The 15,210-nt window shown below is 37.9% G+C and overlaps 1 long non-coding RNA gene across 1 annotated transcript in view; it reads left to right on the top strand.

Moving 5' to 3' along the window:
* Positions 1-1,689: 1,689 nt before the first annotated feature.
* The window catches only part of LOC149133340 (uncharacterized), a 26,825-nt gene continuing 13,304 nt past the window's right edge, over positions 1,690-15,210 (top strand). Inside the window, exon 1 of the long non-coding RNA XR_016243677.1 lies at positions 1,690-3,045. This is a non-coding gene — a long non-coding RNA (uncharacterized LOC149133340). The remainder of the gene's footprint in view (positions 3,046-15,210) is intronic.

Genomic DNA, 15,210 nt, shown 5'->3' with positions numbered 1-15,210 from the left:
TGACATTGTTTGAAGCAGACCCAGCTGGTTTGCTTAAACATTTCCTGACCCAAGATGAGTATTGGATTCATCACTTTGAGCCAGAGATGAAGAGTCAATCCATGCAGTGGAAACACCCTCCTCCTCTGCTCCAAAGAAAGTGAAGGACGTTTCAGCTGAAGGAAAGGTGATGGCCTCAGTGTTTTAGGATGCAAAAAGCATTGTATTTATTGACTATCCTCAAAATGGAAAGTACCATGCCAATTTGCAGGGGCAGTTGCTAAAGGCTATCAAGACCAAACATCCAAGATAACTGATGAAAGGTGTCTTGTTGTTTCATCAGGACAATGCTTCAGCACACAAGTCCTTGGTTTCAATGGCTGCTGTGTGTGACTGTGACTACGAACTGGCTGATCAGCTTCCCTATTCTTCTGATTTGTACTCATCTGACTATCATCTGCTCCCCAACTTGTAAAAACACTTGGCTGGGAACCAGTATCACAGTGATGACGATGACGTCATATCTGCTGCTGATGAATTCTTTGAGCAACAGGATGAAAACTTCTTCACCAATGGGATCCAAGCATTATAACACTGATAGAAGAAGTGTGTGGACCACAAAGGGGACATTGCTGAAAAATAAACCTCATTCCATGAAAGTATCCTGGTCAGTTTCAGATTTTAGCTGACCCTCATATATGTGTCCATAAATGTATGAAGAAGGCAGAAAAAATTAAGTATGTATGCGTCTGTATGAATCTGAGAAAAAGATAAGTCGGACAATGACATCGTATCAACAATAATGATTTATTTAATATTGAGGCTAAACAATTGAAACAAAAGATGTTATATAAGATGTGTATGTAAAACAAGGTAAAATAACACTAAAGACTAGAGAATATCTTAATTAGAAATCAAATTACATACAGTTATAGAGTATAGGAACATATCAAGAATTTTGGGGATAATTGAAAGTTTGTAAATGCAATGGCAATTCTATAAATAGCAGTGAAAACTGTTGAATGTCTAAGTTCACTGATGTTGGGATGTTAATGTGTTTGTTCTCTTTGGTTAAATAATCTCTCAATTAGCAAATACAGGATCTGTTTATTTTTTGATTGCTAAGCAGAATTTTTCTTGAAGTTTACACAAATACAGAACCCGTTGAAGTTTTGTATGAATACAGAATCCTGGAGCTCATCTCAGAGTGTTGAAGAGAGAGAGAGAGAGGGAGGGAGAGTGCTTAACTTGTACTTAATTTATCGATCCTGAAAAGATGGAAAGCAAAGTTGACCTGGGCGGAATTTGAACTCTGAAATGCTACTAAATATTTTACCTAGCGTAGTAACAATTTTGTCGGCTTGCTGCTTTTTCAGTCACAAAATATTAGTTTCAAATTTAGGCGCAAGACCAGCAGGTTTTGGGGAGGCGATAAAGCGCTAACACAACTGGTACTTATTTTATCGACTCCAAAACGATGAAAGGTAAAGTCAATTTAGAACACATAGACGGATGAAATGCCACTAAGCATTAGCCCAGCGCGCTAACGATTCTGCTAGCTGGCTGCCTTTTCAGTCCCCAAATATTGAACATGCTTTATATTATTTATTTTTTGAGAAGAAATAATTAGGATTGCAGGTAAAGGGAGGTAACTTTGTTTTAGTTACGTCAAAATCTTTTTTTAGCAGTCCAAGGGAGGTAACTGCAAATCTTTTACTATTACATTTTAGAACCCTAACCTTTTGTAAGAACAAAGGGTTTCATTGTTGTTATTAACGGCAGTTACATCATGCATAAATCATTTTCGTTCATTTTCCCAAAACAACTGATCTCCTAACAGGTGATTCTCTGTTAGAAACTGCCTGAAAGAGCAGCCAAATTTCCTCAAAGCACAGTCATCTGTCTTAAAAAGGAAACTATACTCGTAGGTTATAAAGTTTAGCGGGTAATTTGCGGTAATTGGCTGCTGTTTTTTGCAAGTCGAGTGGCGACAGAGATTTCACTCCACCCTCCACCTTTGTGGTTCGTTTGTTTTCTTAGGTTAAGAAATTGTTTTATAAAACAAGATGTCGTTTTATTCTCATATGAGACAATTCAATTTCCAATTACACGTACACACGCGGTCACAAACACATATATAAGCACCATAGGTATTCATCATCATCGTCGTCGTCATCATCCGCACTATCGGTTTCATGTCCAATTTATCTTGCTTGCGTAGGTGAAATGAAAATTTTTGTGCCTAGATTTCCTACTGTTGGATCGTCTTCCTGTTACCGAATTGTCACCTATTTTTCAAGCAAATTACTATTTCTGCATGGCTGGACGTTGTTTTCACAGAGCTCTGGAAACAAGATATACTATTCGTATGGCAGGGACGTTTGTTTATAACTACTATGTGAAGTCAAGAGAAGGAGACAAACGCTTACGCACACATTTTTTTTTAAAGCATTTGCTCGTTACAAGGTCCTTAGACCACTGAAAACGTAAAGATCTACTAGAATAAAATGGACGTTTGACAGAAGTCAATAGGTGACGATGTACATTAGTCTTAAAAGACTGGAGGTCATATTGAAGATGAAAACAAGATTGTGGAAGGGAATTCCAAAGTTCAAAGGTGCGAGGGAAGAAACTGGTACTGTAAAGTGCGTTACGACACTTGGGAGGTTGCACAGTATACTGATGAGAACTGGATGCAAGTCTAGTTCATCGCTGCTAAGTTCTTAACGGAGGAACCAGAGAAGAGAGCTCATCTGAACAATGTCCATGAAAATACTTGTAGAAAAGAGACAAGGAAGCCACACGACGACGATAAGAGAGTGAATCCAGTTTAGAAGACAGATCAGGACCAAGAGCATTACAGATACGGCGCTAAATGTGGTCCAACAGAATTAAACAATCCGCAAGAGCACCTGCCCGTATTTGACAATAGTACTCAATGCAGGAGTGAATGGTGGACTTATAAAGATAAAAAAATAGTCTCAGGAGTGAGATAACTCCTCGAGCGAAGGAGTGAGCCTACCTTTCATTGCAGTCGACATATAGTATATATAGGATGGACCATAGGTATATATTTCAATTTTTTTTCCATTTTATTACATCTACACTTATTTATTGCAATTACATTTATTAAACACAGTTTAATCTCGTAAATGCTCAAAATTGCAACATCCCTCAAACCATTTCAGAACACCACGACACACAACATGCCACAAATTCCAATCTGCATCAATTTCAATAAGAGCTTCCTGGATGAAGTCTTTTAAATCATCCACTGTGTGACTTTATTTCTCATAAACCTTATTCTTTATTACTCCCCACTTAAAGAAGTCCATTGGTGTTAAGCCATGTGAACATGGTGGCCATTCAATGCTGCCATGGCGTCCAATCCAATGCTGTGGGAAGGTATTGTCAAGGTAGTCTCTGACTGCCAAAGCATAATAAAGAGGTGCCCCACCTTGTTAGAAGAACAGTTTGGAAAAAACTAGCTCTGGTTTCAATCCACTTCCTTTGTTCTTGAGTTAAATTATTTGTCATTATTCATGGTACCTGTAAAAAGAGAAATAAGTTAATTCAAAAAGTGTATACCTTCTTTTGGCCCACCTTGTGTGTGTATATATATATATATATATATATATATATATATATATATATATATATATAATTCATTTGAAATACAGAGATGCCTATAATAGGACATCTGACCTGCTAGAAAGAGCAGCAAAAGACTACATACCACAAAAATAGGGATAATTTCGAAAGGGAATGAAAAATAAAAACATTTACCAATCTATATTCTGTACCATGGTTTCAAGTCATTTTAGTAAGATAAAAATATACCTTACAATGGTCGAACTATCTTCAGCAGAATAACCAGACAACATATGAACACGAGTCATAGGGAACATGGCTTATGTTCATATGCTTAATTTTTCAAAATTTACCGCGCATTTGCGGTTTACCTAATCGGCAGCAAATACAAAAAATGCCAATTTTCTTTCAGAAATTAGCCAAAAAATTTTATCATTATTAATAAATTATAGGGTAGCCAAAAAATTTTAGAAATTTTATTTACCACCAGTGGTCAGATGTCCTATTATAGGCATCTCTGTATTTTAAATGAATAATATATAGTCTATTGACTGATTTTTATTCTCGCTAGACCACTGGTGGTAAATAAAATTTCTAAAATTTTTTTGCTACCCTATAATTTATTAATAATGATATATGTATGTATGTATGTATGTATGTATGTATAATGGTGATAGTGGAGGTGCAATGGCCCAGTGGTTAGGGCAGCGGACTCGCAGTCATAGGATCATGGTTTCAATTCCCAGGCCTGGCGTTGTGAGTGTTTATTGAGCGAAAACACCTAAAGCTCCACGGGGCTCCGGCAAGGGATGGTGGCGAACCCTGCTGTACTCTTTCACCACAACTTTCTCTCACTCTTACTTCCTGTTTCTGATGTGCCTGTGATTCAAAGGGTCAGCCTTGTCACACTGTGTCACGCTGAATATCCCCGAGAACTACGTTAAGGGTACACGTGTCTGTGGAGTGCTCAGCCACTTGCACGTTAATTTCACGAGCAGGCTGTTCCGTTGATTGGATCAACTGGAACCCTCGACGTCGTAAGCGACGGAGTGCCAACAACAACAACAATAATGATGATGATAATAATAATAATAATAATAATAAAAGCAAAATTCTGTCTGTCTTGGACCTTTGTATCTCAGTCTACATTTGCTCTACATTGGCATATCATACCTTTTTGGAATTAGGATGATCCCAGGATTGAAAATCTGCCCTTCATTTGGTTCTTGAGCATCCATCATTGGGATCTGATTTAAAAGCATTTGGGTTCCTATTTCTAGCAGGTAAAGCTTGGCTGATTCATGCCATCTTGGTGGCATTTGTCAGACGATGTCAGAGATAAATGATATTAACTGTTAATTTTATGTCGAAATTGACCAACAGTCGGAATTCAACTTGGGACTGGAACAATAGAATGATTACATTACAGAATTAATTCTCATCTGTCCTTAACCTCTGATCAAACACTACTGGGGCAAATATTCATTATAAATGCATTATAGTCATACTATTTAGCACCTTTTAGTTTGGGGCTGAAGACCCAAGAGTGCGGCTTTTAAGCTAGTATATTATACACACACTCACATGCAATGGGATTCTTTCAGTTTCTGTCTACCAGATCCGCTCACAAGTCTTTGGTTGGCCCGAGGCTATAGTAGAAGACATTTGCTCAAAGTGCAATCATGTGGTTGGGAAGGAGGCTTCTTACCACATAGCCACATCTGCACCAATGTATGTGTGTGTACCAGGTGCACTTTGTCCATGAGCAATCTGGAACCGTTTGAAGCCGATGAAGAGAATTTTCTTACTTGTTTCACTATTATGGATGAAAGTTGGGCTCATCACTACCAGCCTGAAACTAAAGAACAATCAAAGCAGTGGAAGCACTCATCTTCTCCTGCCCCAAAGAAGGCTAGGGTCATTCTTTCAGCTGACAAGGTCATGGCATCCGTTTTTTGGGATTCTCAAGTTGTCTTGCTGATCAATTACCTTGAAAGGGTCACAGCGTGACAGGGCTGTATTATTGTCAGCAACTAAAAATGCCTCCAAGAAGCAATCAAAGAAAAAAGGCTGCGAATGCTCACCAGAGGAGTTCGTTTTCATCATGACAATGTTCCATCCCACACCTCAGTGGTTGCCATGGCAACAATTCATGATTGTGGGTACGAACTTGTTCCCCATCTGCCTTATTCGCCAGACTTAGCCCCCTCTGACTTTCATCTATTCTCAAAAATGAAAAAAGCCCTGGCTGGTCGCCATTTTCCAGTGAAAATGAGAAAATGAGAACTGCAAAATCCTGTGGGATGCAATGATCCAGGGTGATCACTTGACCAGACATTGGAAACCAGACATTGTTGTGGTGAATAAAAAAGGGAAAGAAGATGTATGATAATCGACATAGCATGCCTTGGTGACAACAGGATCAATGTGAGAGAAGAAAAAATTAATAGCTCTGACGATTTAAAGTGGGAAAGACAAAGGTTGTAGTCAATAAAGAGAGTAGATGTGATACTAATAGTAATTGGTGCACTTGGAAGTATCAGCACTCAACTCCCAACTTGGCTGAAAAAGATTGGTGCAAGTTTGAAGGTAGAACACCTACACAAATCAACACTGCTTGGAACTGCAAGAATTCTTCACAGGTTTCTTGTGGACAGCTGGCATTTTCCGTCATACCCAGCAAAATAACCATAATCCTTTCTACTATCAGCACAAGCCCTGAAATTTTGGGGACAGGATTAGTCAACTACATCAACCCAAGTGTTTCACTGGTACTTAATTTATTGATGCTGAATGGAGGAGTTGTACCTAATTAGGTGACACACACACACACACACACACGTGTGTGTGTGTATAGTATAAAATAACAGTGCAAACCCCATAATATTTGTGTTTAATGTTGGTTTTATTTTAATTGTAGAAGATAATTGATAGAACTATCACATTTGATGGCATTTGAGACATTCTTTTTCCACAAAAAACATTTTTTAAAAATCACCTCAGGACCTATATTTGAAGTTGGGTCATTATTGCATGCTTTAACTACTCTCGCATCATTGTTCCCTGTAAGTTGACCCTCCCTATCTCACTCTGTCTTGTCTCTGTCCCTAAACTCTCTCCTACCTCCCTTTGTTTCCTTGTCCTACTGGGGTAGCCAAGTATCTCCTCTGTAGTGAGACAGCTATCCTTGACCTGTCATTCTTCAACTTCTTGCCTGGTACATGGCCACTTCTCTCAGTTCCTCTCCCTGTCTCAGCTGAGATGTCCTTGTCTTGCAAAGCTACTTGGCAACCCTGCAGATGCTGGTGTCACGTGAAAAACACCTGTGCTGGTGCCACATAAAGAGCATTTGTGCTGGCATCATCTAAAAAACACTCATGCTGGTGCCATGTAAAAGGCACATGTGCTTGCACTATGTAGAAGCACCTATGCTAGTTCTATGTAAAAGGCATCCCTGTTTGTACCACATAAAAACACCGATGCTTGTTCCACATGAAAAGTACTGATGCCATGTGAGAAACACCCAGTACATTCTGTTAAGTGGTTGCTATTAGGAAAGGCATCCAGTTGTAGAAACCTTGCCAAAACAGACAATTGGTATCTGGTGTGACTCCAGCTTGCCAGCTCATCAAACCATCCAGCCCATTACAGCATGGAAAACAAATGTTAAATGATGTTGTTTTTGTTGTTGTTGTTGATGATCTGCTGCTGCTGAAATTGGTTTGCATCTAATATGTCTATGTGTCTTTTATGCCATCAGCTATGGTATTGTAGCATAAGGTTTTGAAACAGAAACTCTGAAGAATCTTGCTGTGTATTTGGGTTAAACTCTTAATGTTAGATGCCTTAGGTCAGCCAATTGTCAGAAAGACTATCTGGGAATTCTACATGCAATAGTGATGTCATAACAAGATGCTATTTATTTCTCATCTAGTTTATTCCAGAAATTAAGCATCAACTCTTTTGAACTTCATGTTTTTAAAAACATTTACATTCCTATCAATGTCAGATGAGTTGATGAAAAATGTTTCATCATTACGTGAGGAATTTTTAGCTTCCTAATCTAAAATGTCTTTGTAATTATGATGCCAGCACTTTGTTCATTTTGACAGTAGCAGAACTGGTGAATATTTTTTTTGGCCTAACGTCAACAGTAAGACATTTCAAACATGACACTCCCATCTCATTTTCAGACATACTGCATTATCCAATCTGTTTGTTTTCATGTGGATTGAGCATAATTTTAAGAGGATTTGGCTGCTATTTCTCGCAGGTCAAGTGACTATGTAAAAGGTGTTGTTGTTTGGCCCCAGCTCAACCCTGATTAAGGAAACACACAATCAAATATATGCCAACCACTGCCATCTCATCGTTTTAGTCTTTCAGATATAATTTCTGCAGAATCACTCTATCTAAAGTGTCCTCACTTATTTCTTTAAGAAAGTACAATGTAATTTGAGGGAAGTTTGAATGGTTACTATTTCTAGCAAGTCAACCACTTGGAAGCTCCTCCTCTGAGTTATGATTGACAGAAGTGGTGTTTAACATAGAACTGTGAAATTCCAGATTTCAATTTGTACACTGCAATCTTGACACATTTTTCTCTGAAAAAGAGGTTATCTTACATCTTCTACTTATTTCAGTCATTTGACTCTGGCCATCCTGGGGCACTGTCTTGCAGGGTTTTAGTTGAATGAATCAATCCCAGTACTATCTTTTTTTAAAGCCTGGTACTTATTCTATCAGGCTTTTTTGCTGAACCACAAAATTATGGGGACTTTAAACATACCAACACTGGCTGTGGAGAGGGACAAAGACACACACACATATTATACACATATATGAATACATACATACATACATATACATACACACACACACACACACACACACACACACACACACACACACACACACACACGTATATATATATATATATATATGAATACATATGAATGCATATCTATCTATCTATCTATCTATATGTATATATATATATATATATATATATATATATATATATATATATATATATATATATATATAGTTTTAGGGAAAATAACCAATTTTCAAGAACTCATCGATGAAAATCCACTATCACATATAGAAAAATTAATAATTAAAAGCACAATAAATGAGTATAATATAAAGTAAAGTAAATATCATAAGATAAATATAATAAAAAGATTACACGTGTTTCATAACCAATTTTCAAATAGAAAAGAAATTTAAATCGATTAAAATCAATTGAAATTATCGAAAATAAATTCTATTCAAAAATATAGCTACTCGTCAGATCGTAAGTAGAACAATAATTAGATATATATCTCAACCAACAATAAGTACCAAATGAATTAATATGAAATATTTATTATATAAAGATAGAAAAATTATTAAAAAAATATCATAATATCAAAATAATAACCATTCAATAATCATCCCTTCATCCATTATAATAACATGTATATTATATACAAAAAACATCTTACATAAATTATCATTGTTTTAAATACAAGTTGAACGAAGTTTAAGTTTAAAATAATAATGAAGATAAAATTAGTACATATTTAACCTGTTGGGGGAAGCGAAAGCAAAATCGTATTACAGTATAATTTTTCTATCTTTATATAATAATATATATCTAATTATTGTTCTACTTACGATCTGACGAGTAGCTATATTTTTGAATAGAATTTATTTTCGATAATTTCAAATGATAATTTAAAACAATGATAATTTATGTAAGATGTTTTTTGTATATAATATACATGTTATTATAATGGATGAAGGGATGATTATTGAATGGTTATTATTTTGATATTATGATATTTTTTTAATAATTTTTCTATCTTTATATAATAATATATATCTAATTATTGTTCTACTTACGATCTGACGAGTAGCTATATTTTTGAATAGAATTTATTTTCGATAATTTCAATTGATTTTAATCGATTTAAATTTCTTTTCTATTTGAAAATTGGTTATGAAACACGTGTAATCTTTTTATTATATTTAGCTTATGATATTTACTTTACTTTATATTATACTCATTTATTATGCTTTTAATTATTAATTTTTCTATATGTGATAGTGGATTTTCATCGATGAGTTCTTGAAAATTGGTTATTTTCCCTAAAACTATATATTTTATATATACTTTATCTATAAGGCTCAATTTAATTTTAATTTTTTATAAATTGATTTTAATTGAGTTTTTTACCTGTAATTTTGGATTTTGTCCCTAATATATATATATATATATATATATATATATATACACACACATATATGTATGTATATACATACACACACACACACATATGTATCATCATCATCATCATTGTTTAACGTCCGCTTTCCATGCTAGCATGGGTTGGGCGATTTGACTGAGGACCGGTGAACCAGATGGCTACACCAGGCTCCAATCTGATTTGGCAGAGTTTCTACAGCTGGATGCCCTTCCTAGCGCCAACCACCCCGGAGTGTAGTTGGTGCTTTTACGTGCCACCAGCACGAAGGCCAGTCAGGAGGTACTGGCAACAGCCACGCTCGAAATGGGTTTTTCTTTTTTACGTGCCACCTGCACAGGAGCCAGTCCAGCGGTACTGGCAATGAACTCGCTTGAATGTCTTTTCATGTGCCACTGGCACAAGTGCCAGGAAAGCGACGTTGGTAACGATCACGCTCAAATGGTGTTATTTACGTGCCCCCGGCATGGAAGCCAGACAGCTGGTGCTCTGGCAACGATCACGCTCGGACGGTGCTCTTTGTGATCTACTGGTACAGGTGACATCACGATTTTGCTTTCGCTTCCCCCAACAGGTCTTCGCAAGCCGAGTTTAGTGTTCAATGAAAGAGACATTAGCATGAGTGCCAGTCTACAAATTTAGTTCGATTTCGATTTCACTTGCCTCAACAGGTCTTCGCAAGCGGAGTTTAGTGTCCAATGAAGGAATGTTACACGTAAGTGGACTGGCTACTTCCCTGGCAGAGTCCTCGGATTTTGGTCTCACTTGGCTTGCCAGGTCTTTTCATGCACAGCATATTTCCAAAGGTCTCGGTCAGAAGTCACACAGCATATTTCCAAAGGTCTCAGTGAGAAGTCAGGTCTCGGATGGATTCGGTATTAAACCTTTATTGGGCACAACATATGTTTCGACCCATCAGTCTGGGTCTCATCAGGTACATTGATAAAGATTTTTAGCGTTGGGTGACTTGTTGTTATGTGTTCATCAAATTAGGACATATAACAAGTCAGTTGACACTAAAAATCTGTAGTGAGGCATATCTTTATCGATGTACCTGATGGGTCAAAACATATGTTGTATCCAATAAGGATTTAATACTGAATCCATCTTCTGTTAATTGATACTATCACCCTAACTGCCACTGTGAAGTTCCTGATTCTGTCTAGCAAATCCACTTACAAAGCTGTGGTCAAGCCAAGGATATGATAAAAGACACTTGCCCAAGGTGCCACACAGTGGGACTGAACCCAGAACTATGTGTTTGGGAAGCAAACTTCTTACAACACAGCCACCGTTTTTTAGAAAATATTCCAGAGATTGAAGTCAGTTCTATGGACTATTCCAGAATATGTCTTCAGGCAACAATTGTTGGCAGCAGCAAAGTTATTTAAACTTTAACTCTAAAGAAATACATTGCTTAAGTGTAGCAATCCATTTTGAAAATAATCAAGAATTTGGTAGAATTTATTGAAATAACTTTTGTCTTTATTGAAACGTTTTTTTTTTAATCTAAGCTAAGAGTAAGTACTTCATGTAATTATGAAAGTTTTAATTTAAGAATATTTTAAACAAAGCATCTTTGTGTCAACGACTTCCAGGTCGTTTCAGTTGGTGTGAAATGGGTTAATGACTTTTGTTTCATTTTATTCTCATGAGAAAAGAAATCTTTTAGAAAGATCATAACACACACACACACACACACACATATACTTACACATACAAATACATGCAAACACACACACATGAAAATACACATTCATACTTACAAAAGCTTACACACATACACACAAACACACGCAGACACACACACGCAGACACACACACACACACACACACAACTCAATCTTGTTCTATTTCAACAATGAGTTTTCAACTGTAAATTCAACTAACGATCTCATGACTCTAATGACTCAATGAATTAATGTAGAAGTAGATCAATATTCCACACACATGCACACATATATGATTAATGTAAACTAGTGGGATTCTTGGAAATTCCACTCAATAGAAACAATTAAGAGGACCAATTTAAGAAAGAAAGGATGATTTGCATTTTTATAGCATTCATAGTTTAGCTTTCTTTAAATATTCTTGACGTTCGTCTATATTCATTTTTCTCATGTCTCCGTCGGTGTTGTCTTTTACCTCTTTTTATTATATCTTCTCACTCTCTTTATTCTTTTACTTGTTTCAGTCATTTGACTGCAGCCATGCTGGAGCACCGCCTTTAGTTGAGCAAATCGACCCCAGGACTTATTCTTTGGATGCCTAGTACTTGTTCTATCGGTCTCTTTTGCTGAACCGCTAAGTTACGGGGGTGTAAACACACCACCATCGGTTGTCAAGCGATGTTGAAGGGACAAACACAGACACACAAACATATACACACATATACATATATTAGATATATATACATATATACGACAGGCTTCTTTCAGTTTCCGTCTACCAAATCCACTCACAAGGCTTTGGTTGGCCCGAGGCTATAGTAGAAGACACTTACCCAAGGTGCCATGCAGTGGGAATGAACCTGGAACCATGTGGTTGGTAAGCAAGCTACTTACCACACAGCCACTCCTGTTGCTCTATATCTGTGCATCCTTTCTCGTGCAGCTTGCAACAGTCTTTCTTGTGAATTCTAGAGTTTAGGCTAAATTAACCCTTACAAACAAATATCAATTTTTTTACGTGAGCAGACAATGAATAATTGCACTTTTGCACAAGCTTTAAGCAGGAGTGGCTGTGTGGTAAGTAGCTTGCTTGCCAACTACATGGTTCTGGGTTCAGTCCCACTGTGTGGCACCTTGGGCAAGTGTCTTTTACTATTGCCTTGGGCCAACCAAAGCTTTGTGAGTGGATTTGGTAGACGGAAACTGAAAGAAGCCCATCGTATACATGTATATGTATATGTGTGTGTTTGTCCCCCCAATGTCGCTTGATAACCGATGCTGGTATTTACGTCCCCGTAACTTAGCAGTTGGACAAAAGAGACCGATAGAATAAGTCCTGGGATCAATTTGCTCGACTAAAGGCAGTGCTCCAGCATGGCTACAGTCAAATGACTGAAACAAGTAAAAGAGTAATGGTTGCTATAAAGAAAATATTAGTTCAATAAAAAAAAAATGCTTTTCACTATCAACATACCACCACCACCACTATCTGCCTCTCTCTCTCTCTCTCTCTCTCTCTCTCTCAGACTATAACTGCCTCCTCTGTCCATCTCTCTCTATCTACCTTTCCTTTCAGCTAACATTTTAACCACATAATAAGTATTCCTTCGTTAACACTTCTCTCTCCTTCTTTTCCTCTTGTTCTTCACCTCTTCCTCCAGCTGGTCATTTGGCCTAAGTGTTTTACTATCAACTACCTTTCTCTACTTCTTCCTCTCTTCTTTCTTCATTCCTCCCTCTCTTTCTCACTCTTACTCCACCTCTCACTCACACCACCTCCACCTTCCTAACTAACTAATGTATAATGGGTGAATGAACAAGCAGATTATTATATAGGTTTTTAGGCCAAATCAGCGTAACATGAAGTGATGAGGTTAGACCTTTGAATAAAATCCATCTGATAGGGCTTCCCAACAGTTTTCTTCGACCCAATTTCCCTGCCAAGGATTGATCAACTAGTCTGAAGGTAGAGTAGACGATACCTACTTAAGATACCACACAGTGAGGTTGAACCAGGGACCTTTGCACTGTTATGTGAACTTCTTAACCATACCACAATAAGTGTGTGTGTGTGTGTATGTGTGTGCATCCATGTTTATATTGTTGGCACTCCGTCGCTTACGATGTCGAGGGTTCCAGTTGATCCGATCAACGGAACAGCCTGCTCGTGAAATTAACGTGCAAGTGGCTGAGCACTCCACAGACACGTGTACCTTTAACGTAGTTCTCAGGGATATTCAGTGTGACGCAGTGTGACAAGGCTGACCCTTTGAATTACAGGCACAACAGAAACAGGAAGTAAGAGTGAGAGAAAGTTGTGGTGAAAGAGTACAGCAGGGTTCGCCACCATCCCCTGCCAGAGCCTCGTGGAGCCTTAGGTGTTTTCGCTCAATAAACACTCACAACGCCCGGTCTGGGAATTGAAACCGCGATCCTATGACCGCGAGTCCGCTGCCCTAACTACTGGACCATTGTGCTTCCACCCATGTTTATATATACACACATATATCTACATACATGCACATGCACACATAAACAAACATGCACGCACGTACACACATACATACACACATTCACACGCAAACACACATATACACATGCAAACACACATTCATACACACACACATAAGGTGCACACACACACTCACATACACATGCATGCACACACACACATGCATGCACACATACACATAATGGATATAGGTGTGGAGTAAGTGAAGCTTTATGAGTTAGGGGCAGCTTTGTTTACTCTGGGGAGAACAGGACTTTCAGGTTTTCAGGTTGATTTTTTTGAGTGAGGAAAAGATTTTCTAACTAGTGAAATTAAAACTGTTGCCGTCTTCATTGTTTTACCATTCAACTTTTCCATGCTTGCATGGGTCAGACAGTATTTGTTGAGACGTTTTTTTTTATAGCCTGATGCCCTTTCCTGTCATCGAAGATGATGATAAAACTGAGGTAAATAAGTTATTTTTTGTTAAACATAACTAGTCCACGAGTTTTTTTGATACCACCTTCTATGCATCAGTTGAACACTAGGCTCGATGTGATTGACTATCCCCCCCCCCGAAAATTTCAGGTATTCTACCTATAGTTGTTGTTGTTGTCACTCCGTCGCCTACAACGTCGAGGGTTCCAGTTGATCCGATCAACAGAACAGCCTGCTCGTGAAATTAACGTGCAAGTCGCTGAGCACTCCACAGACACGTGTACCTTTAACGTAGTTCTCGGGGAGATTCAGCGTGACACAGTGTGACAAGGCTGACCCTTTGAATTACATGTACAACAGAAACAGGAAATAAGAGTGAGAGAAAGTTGTGGTGAAAGAGTACAGCAGGGTTCGCCACCATCCCCTGCCGGAGCCTTGTGGAGCTTTAGGTGTTTTCGCTCAATAAACACTCACAAACGCCCGGTCTGGGAATCGAAACTGCGATCCTATGACCGCGAGTCCGCTGCCCTAACCACTGGGCCATTGCACCTCCACTCTACCTATAGTAGAAAGGACTATTAAGGCATATAAGCTCTCCGTGATACTAAAGCCTGTTTTTTTTTCCAGTTATGGGGACTTATATGCCCTAATATTAGACTATTTTCTCTATATAGACTAATATTCTATAGCCAATGTTGCTTTACGTGTTTCAGTCATGTGACTGCGGCCATGGTGGAGCACCGCCGTTGGTCGAAGAAATCAACCACAGGATTTATTCTTTGTAAGCGTA

Source organism: Octopus bimaculoides, chromosome 11 (genome assembly GCF_046866305.1).
Source record: "Octopus bimaculoides isolate indiv1 chromosome 11, ASM4686630v1, whole genome shotgun sequence".
NCBI lineage: Eukaryota > Metazoa > Mollusca > Cephalopoda > Octopoda > Octopodidae > Octopus > Octopus bimaculoides.
Note: the sequence above shows the minus strand (reverse complement) of the source record. Positions and strands in the feature narration are given on the sequence as shown.